Source organism: Nyctereutes procyonoides, unplaced genomic scaffold (genome assembly GCF_905146905.1).
Source record: "Nyctereutes procyonoides isolate TBG_1078 unplaced genomic scaffold, NYPRO_anot_genome, whole genome shotgun sequence".
NCBI lineage: Eukaryota > Metazoa > Chordata > Mammalia > Carnivora > Canidae > Nyctereutes > Nyctereutes procyonoides.
The window spans coordinates 53289077-53299855 of record NW_026575131.1 but is presented as its reverse complement, the minus strand read 5'-3'; positions in this window follow the sequence as shown (position 1 = coordinate 53299855).

The following is a 10779-nucleotide window of genomic DNA, read 5'->3' as shown; positions in this document are numbered from 1 at the left end:
CCTTCCTGAATTTCTGGTTTTCAACCTGGGATTCTATTCCTTTGGACTGAAGAACTCACTCTAGTATCTGCTTTCTAGTTCAAGTCTGCTAACAATTGAAATGTTTCATCTTAAATTGTTCCTAAGACGTCTTTATTGTGGGCAATATCACTGCTGGGTATAGAATTCTGGTTTTGATACGACATTTCTTCTAGCATTTTAAAACGGTGCTCTGTTGATATCAATCTTATTTAATCTTTATTTTAATAACACCAATTAACCTTTTTCTTGGTTATTTGGCATCTGCATTCTCCAAACTCTGTCGCCTTAACTTTGGTTTTTTAGACAATGACATATCTCCCTGTTGTCTCCTGTGTACTGACTTTGCTTAGGAGATGGTGATTTAATTACATCTGTGGGTTGGTGTCTTTCATTGACATGCCAGAGACTGTTGTATCTTCACTTCTGATACCACTCTTCTGCACAATCTCTGAGCTCTTCTTTTTTTTTATTTTTATTCAAATTCAATTTAATTAACATATACTGTAATATTAGTTTCAGAGGTAGTATTTAGTGATTCATCAGTTGCATACAACACCCAGTGCTCATTACATCACGTGCCTCCTTAATGCCTGCCACTCAGTCCCCCCTTCCCCACCCACCCACGTCCCCTCCAGCAACCCTCAGTTTGTTTCCTAAGGTTCAGCGTCTCTTAAAGTTTGTTTCCTTCTCTGTTTTCATCTTATATATAATTTTTTATAAATTTATTTTTTATTGGTGTTCAATTTGCCAACATATAGAATAACACCCAGTGCTCATCCCATCAAGTGCCCCCCTCAGTGCCGGTGACCCAGTTACCCCCACCCCCTGCCCACCTCCATTTATTTTATTATTTTTCCTTCTGTCTACTATGTTTATCTATTTTGTTTCTTAAATTCCACATATGAGTGAAATCATATGGTATTTGTCTTCCTCTGATTGACTTATTTCATCTCAGCTCTTCTTTTGATCTCACTTTTCTTTTAACTCTGTTTTGAGTTTACTAATAGTGTTTACCCTGCATCTGATATGTTGGCTAATTGAATTTAAATTAAAAAAAACTAATAGTGTTTACCCTATAGTTTTGTTAGGATATTTGCTAACTAGCAAATATCTAGACTGTCTTCTGGTTTAGTAACCCAGCCTTTTGCTGGAATCCATCCCTTCTTAATTACTTAAATTTTTAATTTCAATTCTACTGTAAAGACAGCAGAGGAGGAGTTCAGTTAAGTGTCTGCCTTCGGCTCAGGTCATGATCCCAAGGTCCTGGGATGGAGCTCTGCATCGGGCTCCCTGCTCAATGGGGAGTCTGCTACTCCCTCTCCTCCTTCTTCTGCTTGTGCTCTCTCAAACTCTCACACTATCTCTCAAATAAATAAATAAAATCTTTATATAAAATAAAATTCACCAGTAAGATAGAGGGGATGAACAACCTGAGTGAGAGAAGAAAATGACATCACACCAATCTGGTAAAGTACATCAAGCCAAATCATGTAAAGAATTCTGGCAAATAAAAAATAAAACTGAAAATCCAATAGAAAAGTGGCTCAAAATTCTAAAAAAAGCACACCATAAAAAAGGATAAACAAATACTCAATTACTGTGTTAAAAAATAAAATGTTTAACCTCTTTAGTTTCAGAGAAATGCTAATAAAAGTCACAATAAGAGACTATAAAACAGACATTAGCTGAAATGACAAGAAAGCAGTAGTCCCAGGAGCTGCCCAGGTTATGGAGCAGTCAGATCATTCCGGTATGGCCAGTGAGAATCTAAATTGGTAGAACCGGTTTGGAAAGTCAGTTGCCTCTGATGGAATGATTATATCCTCAATACTGTGCACCTATGTTGGCAACAGACAGGTTTTAGTTTGGTCAGAATGACTGGAGTCTAAACAGCTCTTTGCTAGAAACGAAATCAATTGTGTTACCTGCAGGGAATGGATATATACGGCGGTGTCTGCACCCAATGGAACTCAACCCGGCAATAGGAATTCACAAATAACTACAGAGAAGAATAAAAATGGACCTCACAAGTGTGATGTTGAGCCACACACCCATGGAAACAGCCTCAGGGCAGCGAGATCCCGGTGGTGATTGACGGCTGCTCCGGGACTACACAGGAAAGCCCCTGGGTCCTTACTGAAGCTCCAGGCCCCAGGGGCTTCCAGGAATTATCTTTCCAGTGGTTGTCAGAGTAACTGCAGCACACCAGTGGTCGCTTTCAGGGTTGGTTGGGGAGGGTGACTCCCCTGGCAGCTCCTCCACCCCCTCCTTACCTCCCCTTTGAGCCTCCCCAGAGGGCTGCAGAGTCCCAGCATGCATGTGATCACCTCCAGCTGTCCTGGGAGATGAGGTCCTGGTCTTGGTGCCACGGGCAGTCCCGCAGCTCACGCTCAGCAACGGGGTCCTGGTGGTGTACCTGCGCATGTTCTGAGGTCACAGAGGGCCACCAGTTATCTGCCCAGGCCTGGTGACTCCATCCCTCCAGGCCAATGCACGTGGGGAATCAATATTGGAGAAGGATCCATCTCAGTCCATAGAGCAAAGCACATGCAAATCCCCCTTGCATTTAAGGAGAGCAAGGCTCCCCGGGGTCGGCCAGCCCCTCGCTGCGTAGGCACCCTCAGCCAACCATCCCGAGATCGGCCCCTCTTCCCTCAGTACATTGGTCCTCTAGCCTTTCTCCAGCTGCTGTTAACTGACCGCGTGCAGTCGGAGGATGCACCCCCGAAGGTCTGGGGTCCTGGCCCATCTCTGCACTCAGACCTCTGCCTCCCACACCAACTCGGGGACCAGAACCTGCCCTGTGGCCCATCACAGACCAGCCTCCCAGGGCTGGAGGCGACTTTTCTAAAGGGATTGTCCCCAAGAGCCCACTCCTCTGTCAAGAATTGGCACATGCCATTCAGGAACAATGGACATCTGCTTCTTCTAAGGTAGTGTACATGACCTCAGTCACCCGCACTTAGGAACACCACAAATGGAGATGCTGGGGGCTCTCACCCAGACCTTTGCTCTGGAACAGATGCCATTGTGAAATGAAAGAGACACCCTACAGTTTGGGGAGGAAATAGGGGGATGGGGTGACTGGGTGACAGGCACTGAGGAGGGCACTTGATGGGATAAGCACTGGGTGTTATACTATATGTTGGCAAATTGAACTCCAATAAAAAAAATATATGAAAAAATAAAAAGTTAAAAAAAGCAAATCTCATTTATGACAAAGGACTAATACACAAAATAGAGAAAATCTCTGAATAGTCCTTGCTGGGGGTGGGGGGGATCCAGAGGGAAAATAGAAGAAAGACTTCAACAGACATTACACCAAAGAAAGCAGTTGAAAAGCTGTCCAACATCACTCCATTGAGAGCAATGCAAATGAAATCCACTGGACATACCAGAATCCAGCCCGTAGGGTGGCCGCAATGAACATTGTGACCCTAAGGAGGACTGGGGAGGATATAGCAGCTGGAGTTCTAGCCCATTCCTTGTGGGAATGCAAATGGGACAACCACTCAGGGGAAATGGTGTGTAATTACTTCTTCATTAATTATACACTTACCATTTGCCCCAGCTTTTCCACTCTGATATGTTTACCTGAGAGAAATGAAAAGGTATGTTCATAAAAGCACTGAATGCCAATGGCCAAAAGCTAAATATGATTCCAGTTTCCTTCAACATTGAAAGTATTTTCAAACAGTAACCCATCCCTCACAGGGGATGCTACTCAGCAATGAAGAAAATGAGATTTTTAAATTTGATTCCAAGTTTAACTATGGTAAAGTTATTATAAATACTAATATTTGATTTCATTATTTGGAAGATTATAAATCTACCTTGGAAAACTTATCTCTTATAATGGGAAATCTTTTGAGATCTGCATACCAATCAAGTGTATCTGGTCAAATTTAACTTTGGAATTGAGTACACTGTAACTGTGAACACACACTGGATTTCCAAGCTCTGAACAAAGAAAATTATAACATATCTCACTCATCGCTTTAATGTGAATTATAATTCAAATGATAATATTGGATTTCTTGAGTTAAATAAAATGTTTTAAAACTGTAGTTTATCTAATCTAAATGTGTTTGCTCCAAGTTTGGAAATGACATAGAGCATTTGTTATATATCTATTGGGCTTGGCTGGATGAAGTCAGTGATAGCTAAGCCCACAAGAGTGGACAGGGTTGATTTCCCAAAGAAAAGGAAGCTCCACCAGCCCCTAGAGAGTGTAGTCACCCATCCTGATAGTATGTACGTGCATACACACACAAACTTACAAATGTACCAAGGTTCCATCTCTTTCTCTGTCACACATACACTTCTCCTTACACAATTACAAAGGCACATTCACAAATACAATCTAAACTGGCACAAATCCAATCTAAACTGGCCTGAGATCAACCCCAAATTTCCATCAGAATTTCTCAAATGTCAAGGTACCGCTAATCTAAGAAGTCCTCATGGCTGCTCCCAGAAAAGGAAGTTGAAAGCCAGATTATTTCAACAATTTGGTGGGAATCAAAACCAGAAAGTTTGTCAGGATGTCTTGTGCATTTCCTTCTGCTTCTCTTAAAAGTTCAATACTTATGGATAACAATTCCTGTGATATTCTTTTTTATAAATAAATTCTTCTATGTAAAAATTCCACTTCTATTTACAATGGAAAATGGAAAATAAACAAGTAAAAATAAGTATTTCATGAAATGAATGGATAGGGTAGAGCAGACAGTGAATATCAGTTATGTAATACCTAGAGAATGGGGGTTGAGTCAGGGAACAGGTTATACTGGAGGAATTCTAATCACTGATTCTGATTACATCTACCTCATTGTCTGAGTTATCCTCAACCTTTCGCCTCTTCCTGGCCCCTCTTATTATTTAGCACCAGGGCCAACCAATCACATCAGACCTTGCTAACAAACCCACTGATTCTGCCCCATATGACAACACGTGGAGGATTCCTCCAAGACCTCACTCTGTTCCTGCACTCTTCTCCCTTTGCGAGGCCATAGGAACATCCTTTCCAAAACTCAACCTCTGTGAGTGCCCACCTTCAATGTCAGTGGTGTTTGCACACTTGGGCCCAAGGAATCTGCAGGGTTGGCTTTTAACAAGGGTTTGAACGGAACTTGAACATGCAGCCTGGGACATCCACCTGCCTGTGCTCATGGTCTCTCATGATATAGGATGGAGACAGAGATATGAAGAGAAGGGGCTCGTGTAGGTCAAATTTCCCTGTGTTAATACATTCTGGTGTAGTTGCTATAGAATCTAGAATCCTAAATCCAAACATGCTCTTCCAGGCCATGATGAAGACACATTTATAAAGTAGGACAAGGGGAGACACTTTACTTGGGAATTTGTTCACTGTGAATACTTTAGGTATGTGAGAGTGGCATTGGTGTCAGTTGAACCCTTGCTCAAAAACCTGACAATCTCATAAGAAGGAACCCGGGGGGATAAAAAGAGGTAGAACAAGGGATTCCACTTTTTGAGAAAAATTGTAGAATAAAATCTTAAAATATTATGCACACGTATCCTTTTCAAAAAAACAAGGTTGAATTTCTAAAGTCAAGCCACTCATGGCTTGATGTGAGCCTGGCATCTTCCAAACAGGAGAGCCAGTTAGTGAATTGAACACCCAAGTGGGTCCTCCTCTCCTCTAACTGTTGCATCTGAGCCTCTTGGCAGTATCTCGTCTTGTCTTCCAAGACTTGGGCTCATGCAAAGTTCTGTCTTCAGCCCAGAGCTCCTCCCTTTGCTCTGGAAAAGGGTCCCTGACCCTGACAACCATCTCTACTCCCACCCCAAAAGTCCCATCCCTCCCCCAGAAGATCCTAGAAATTCTAAGCTTTGGCCTCAAACCACTGACAAGGCTCCTGCAAATCTAAATAAGTTAGTCTAACCCATTTCCTCATCTCTGAGATGCAAGGTTAGTGCAGGTTAGAATATTTGCAATACATACAACAATGTGGTCCATCCATTTGCTCATCATTGTTATGGAGTACTTCTACACTTATTCTCCATGGAGAGTGCTTATAATGTAGGAAAAATATATTTATTTAAAGTTATTTGTTACATATGGATGTAGACTTTGTGATATGCCATGTGTTTCAAGCATTTTCAAATATCAACTCCTTTAATGCCCTAAATAATCTTATACTCCATCTACTCTTAATATTCTCAACTGACAGAGGGAGAGTTGTGGCAAAAACATTCCTAACTAACCCCAATTCTTATATCTAGTAAGTAGTGGAGCCAGAATTTAAATATATATATATATATATATATATATATATATATATATATATATTTAACTTTTAACATTTAACTTTTTATTCCATGCTTTTACATTTGACATTTTCTAATTCTTCACACTATGAAAGACTTTCATTTTAAGAGGTTATATGGTTCTTCAAGTTAATAATTTTCATAGTATATCCAAAAAAGTCATTATTTTATATGTAACTGAAACACAAAACACCCAGATAATAAAAATTAACACACATACACATCCAAGTTTAAATCTACTAAGATCTGTTTTTTTCTAATACTTAATACAGAGACCATTCCAAAATATTTCTTTCCAGCCTGCGAGGGCCAGGAAATCTGACTGACACCATCTAATAAGCCAAGAACAGGCTGAGAATGGGTCTCATGGAAAAGGGTGACCTCAAGAGTTACCAGTGAATCACAGTATCAGTGTGAGGGTCTTAGCAGAAAGTGGGGTTTAGGATCTATAGTGTTTCAACCTGGGTGATAATTTTCTAGATGTGTTTTTCAGGCTGGTGCTGAGGTACAGGAAAATAGGATGGGTCATTGTATCTTTGGGGAAATGGGACGAGGGAGACAGAGACAAAGAGGAAACTGTGATTTCCCTCCACAGAGTTTTGGGTGGGGGGAGGTAGTCCAACCTAGAAGATACAGTTTTGTGCCTAGAGTAACTGCAAGGGGTTGCATCTTCTTTGATCAAAACATAAAGCCCATCTTCGTGGACCTGCTTCACCTAAAAAGGATAAAGAAAGATGGAAATGTTTTAGTGCTCCTACGTGATAATGCTATCGGTGAGAGTAATGACTGTGTCTTGCTCACCTTTGCAGCCCCAGCATTAAAGAGACTCTGGAGCAAAATAAGATTTCTATGGGACTGGCTGATTTAAGTCAAAGGGGAAAATGAAGTGGTTGGGTTTTCAAAGTCTAGAATAAAGTACAGAAAGTGAAGACCTACAGGGACCACTGGCCATTCTGGGGGATAGCCATGCTCCTCATGTCCATACATACTTGTTAGGCACACAGAGTTCAAGGTGAAGTCTGTAAGCAGAATTTCAAGGAGGTAGGTGTATGGCCCCTGGTGCTGAATAAAGTCGAACTTTCTCCATTGTATAGGCATGTTGTCAAAAAGAAATTAAATTCTATCCACCCCCAAATCATTAACTAGGTCTTGACAGAATTGAAATCAACATCTTGAAAAGTTAATCTGTTCACTGCAGCACTTTTCACAGTAACCAAGATATGGAAACAACCTAAATGTCCTCCTATAGATGAATGGATTAAGAAAATGTGACATAGATTATATATAATATTTATTTATATATAATATTTATTTATATATGATGTATATATACAAATATTTATTTGTATATATAATGGAATATTATTTAGCCATAAAAAGGGAATATAATCCTGCCATTTGTGACAATATGGATGAACTTGGAGGGCATTTTGCTAAGTGAAATAAGCCAGAAAGAGAAAGATAAACACTGAATGGTATCACTTACATGTGAAATCTTTTTTTAAGTTGATTTTATAGAAACAGAGAATGGAATGGTGGTTCCCAGGAGCTGGGGTGGGAGAATGAGGAGATTTTGACCAAAGGGTACAAACTTTGGGAAGGATAAATAATTTATAGGAATAATGTATAGCATGGAAACTCCAGTTAACAATACTGTATTACATACTTTCAAGTTGCTAAGAGAGTAAATCTTTAATGTTTTCACCACACACAGAAACAGGTAATTATGTGAGGTGATAGATTTGTTCGATAACCTTTTGGTAATTATATACATATAGTTGTGTGTGTGTGTGTATATATATATATATATACATGTATATATATATACATGTATATAATCAACACACAAAGTTTATATCTTAAACTTTACACACTGCTATATGTCAATTATATCTCAATGAAGCTGAAAAAATACAAGAGGTGCTAATACAACTGGATATCTACATTTAAAAGGAAGAAGTTAGACCTCCTACTTCACACCTTATACAAATATTTACTTACATCTTAGATATGACAACAAAAGCACAAGCAACAAAAAAATAGGTAGGACTTCATCAAAATTGAAAACTTTGAAAGGATACTATCAAGAGTGTGAAAAGACAACCTATAAAATGAAGAAACTATTTGTAAAGCATATATTTGACAAAGGTCTTATATTAGACTATATAAAGAACTCCTACAACTCAACCACAAAAATCAAACAACCCAATTTAAAAATGGGCAAAAGACTTGAACAGATACTTCTGCAAAGAAGGTGTGTGTGTGTGTGTGTGTGTGTGCGCATGCGTGTGGTCAATGAGCACATAAAAAATGCTCAGCATCATTAGTCGTAAGTAAATGCAAATTAAAACCACAAAGAGACACATTTCATACCCACTATGATAGCCAATTTTAAAAAATTTTAATTTTAAAAATGGAAAATAAGTGTTGGCTAAGACGTAAATACACTGTATCCTTGTGGGAATGTACAATGGTGCAACCACTATGAAATATAGTTTAGTGGTTCATCAAAAAGTTAAATAAGAAATTACTATAAAACCCAGCAATTCAACTCCTAAATATCTACCAAAAAGAATTAAAACAGATATTTAAATAAAAGCATGTAGATGAATGTTCATAGCAGTACTATTTATGTGACCCAAAAGGTGGAAACCACCCAAATATCTATCAATGGATGAATAGATAAGCCAAATATGGTATATCCATACAATGGAATATTATTCATCCATAAAACAAAGTGCTGATACATGCTACAACATGAGTGTGCCTCAAAAACATTATACCAAGTAAAAGAAATTAAACACAAAAGGTTACATAATGCATGATTTCATTTATACAAATTATTCTAAATAAGCAAATGGTAAATGTGTAGAGACAGAAAACAGATTAGCACTTGTCAGAGTTTGAGGGAATGGAAACTGAGAAGTAACTACTTAATGGGTATGGAGTCCCCTTTGGGAATGATTAAAATGTTTTGGAAATAGGCAATGGCTGTGCAACATTGTGAATGTATTAAACATCACTGAATTATACACTTTAAAGTGGCTAATTTTATATTATGTGAATTTTACTTGAATGAAAAAGTCAGATTGCCAGATTAGATAAAAAAGCAAGACCCAATTATATGATGCTGCCTTCAGTAAATGTGCTTTAAATATAAAGACAAAAACAGAGAAAATTATGGAACAAAATATGCCATACTAATACTTGCCAAAAGAAAGCTTAAAAGGGTGTATCAATAAGAGAGAAAGTATATTTAAGAGCAAATATGATGTATCCATAGAGAATACTCCTTGATGAAAGAGAATAAGCTCAGAAGACAAACCATGAGAGACTCCTAATTCTGGGAAAAAAACAAAGGGTTACAGAATGGAAGGTGGGTGGGGGAAGAGGGTAACTGGGTGATAGGCATTAAGAAGGGCAAGTGATGTGATGAGCGCTGGGTGTTCTACTATATGTTGGCAAATTGAATTTAAATTTAAAAATAGAGAATAAGCTCTAAGTATATGCCACAAGAATATATCTCAAAATCAAGATACTGAGTGAAAAAAGCTATACAAAAACAAAGTATATACTCTGCAATTCCATTTGTATAAAACTCTAGAATGTGCAAACTACTCTATGGTGACAGAAAGCAAATCAGTGACTCCTTGGAGAGGATGGGATGGAGGAGTGACAAACAAGCAGAAACTTTTGGGAGTGATGCATACTTTCACCATTTTAATAGTAATTATTGTACAGACATATACATAAGCCAAACTCATCAAATTTTATACTTCAAATACATACAGCTTATTGTATGTCAATTTTATCTCAATAAAGCTGTTAAGAGATTTTTTAAGTTGAATCTTGCCTAATGATTGGACATTCATCCACAAGAAATTAAAATAAGCACCATGCCCCCAAAATATTAAGTGCTTATTGACAAAATAGCCAGACCCTGGTCAACAGTGAGCATCCAAAGTTAATAAATATTTTATAAATACCACCAAATTTTATCCCTATCGCCATTCCAAGCAGTAATGCATATTTCCAAGAATCTGGTGGTTTTCCAGATATCTAGCCCAACCATCATGCCAGCATACATGCATGCACACATGCACACATACACACACACACATACAAACACAGAATACAAAATTGAACACCAATAAAAAATAAATAGTGTATGTTCTCATTCATTTGGGGAATATAAATAATAGTGAAAGGGAATATAAGGGAAGGGAGAAGAAATGTGTGGGAAATATCAGAAAGGGAGACAGAACATAAAGACTCCTAACTCTAGGAAACGAACTAGGGGTGGTGGAAGGGGAGGAGGGCGGAGGGTGGGGATGAGTGGGTGATGGGCACTGAGGGGGACACTTGACAGTATGAGCACTGGGTGTTTGTATGTTGGTAAATTGAATACCAATAAAAAATTAATTTATTAAAAAATAAATAAATAAATTTATTTTAAAAATAAAT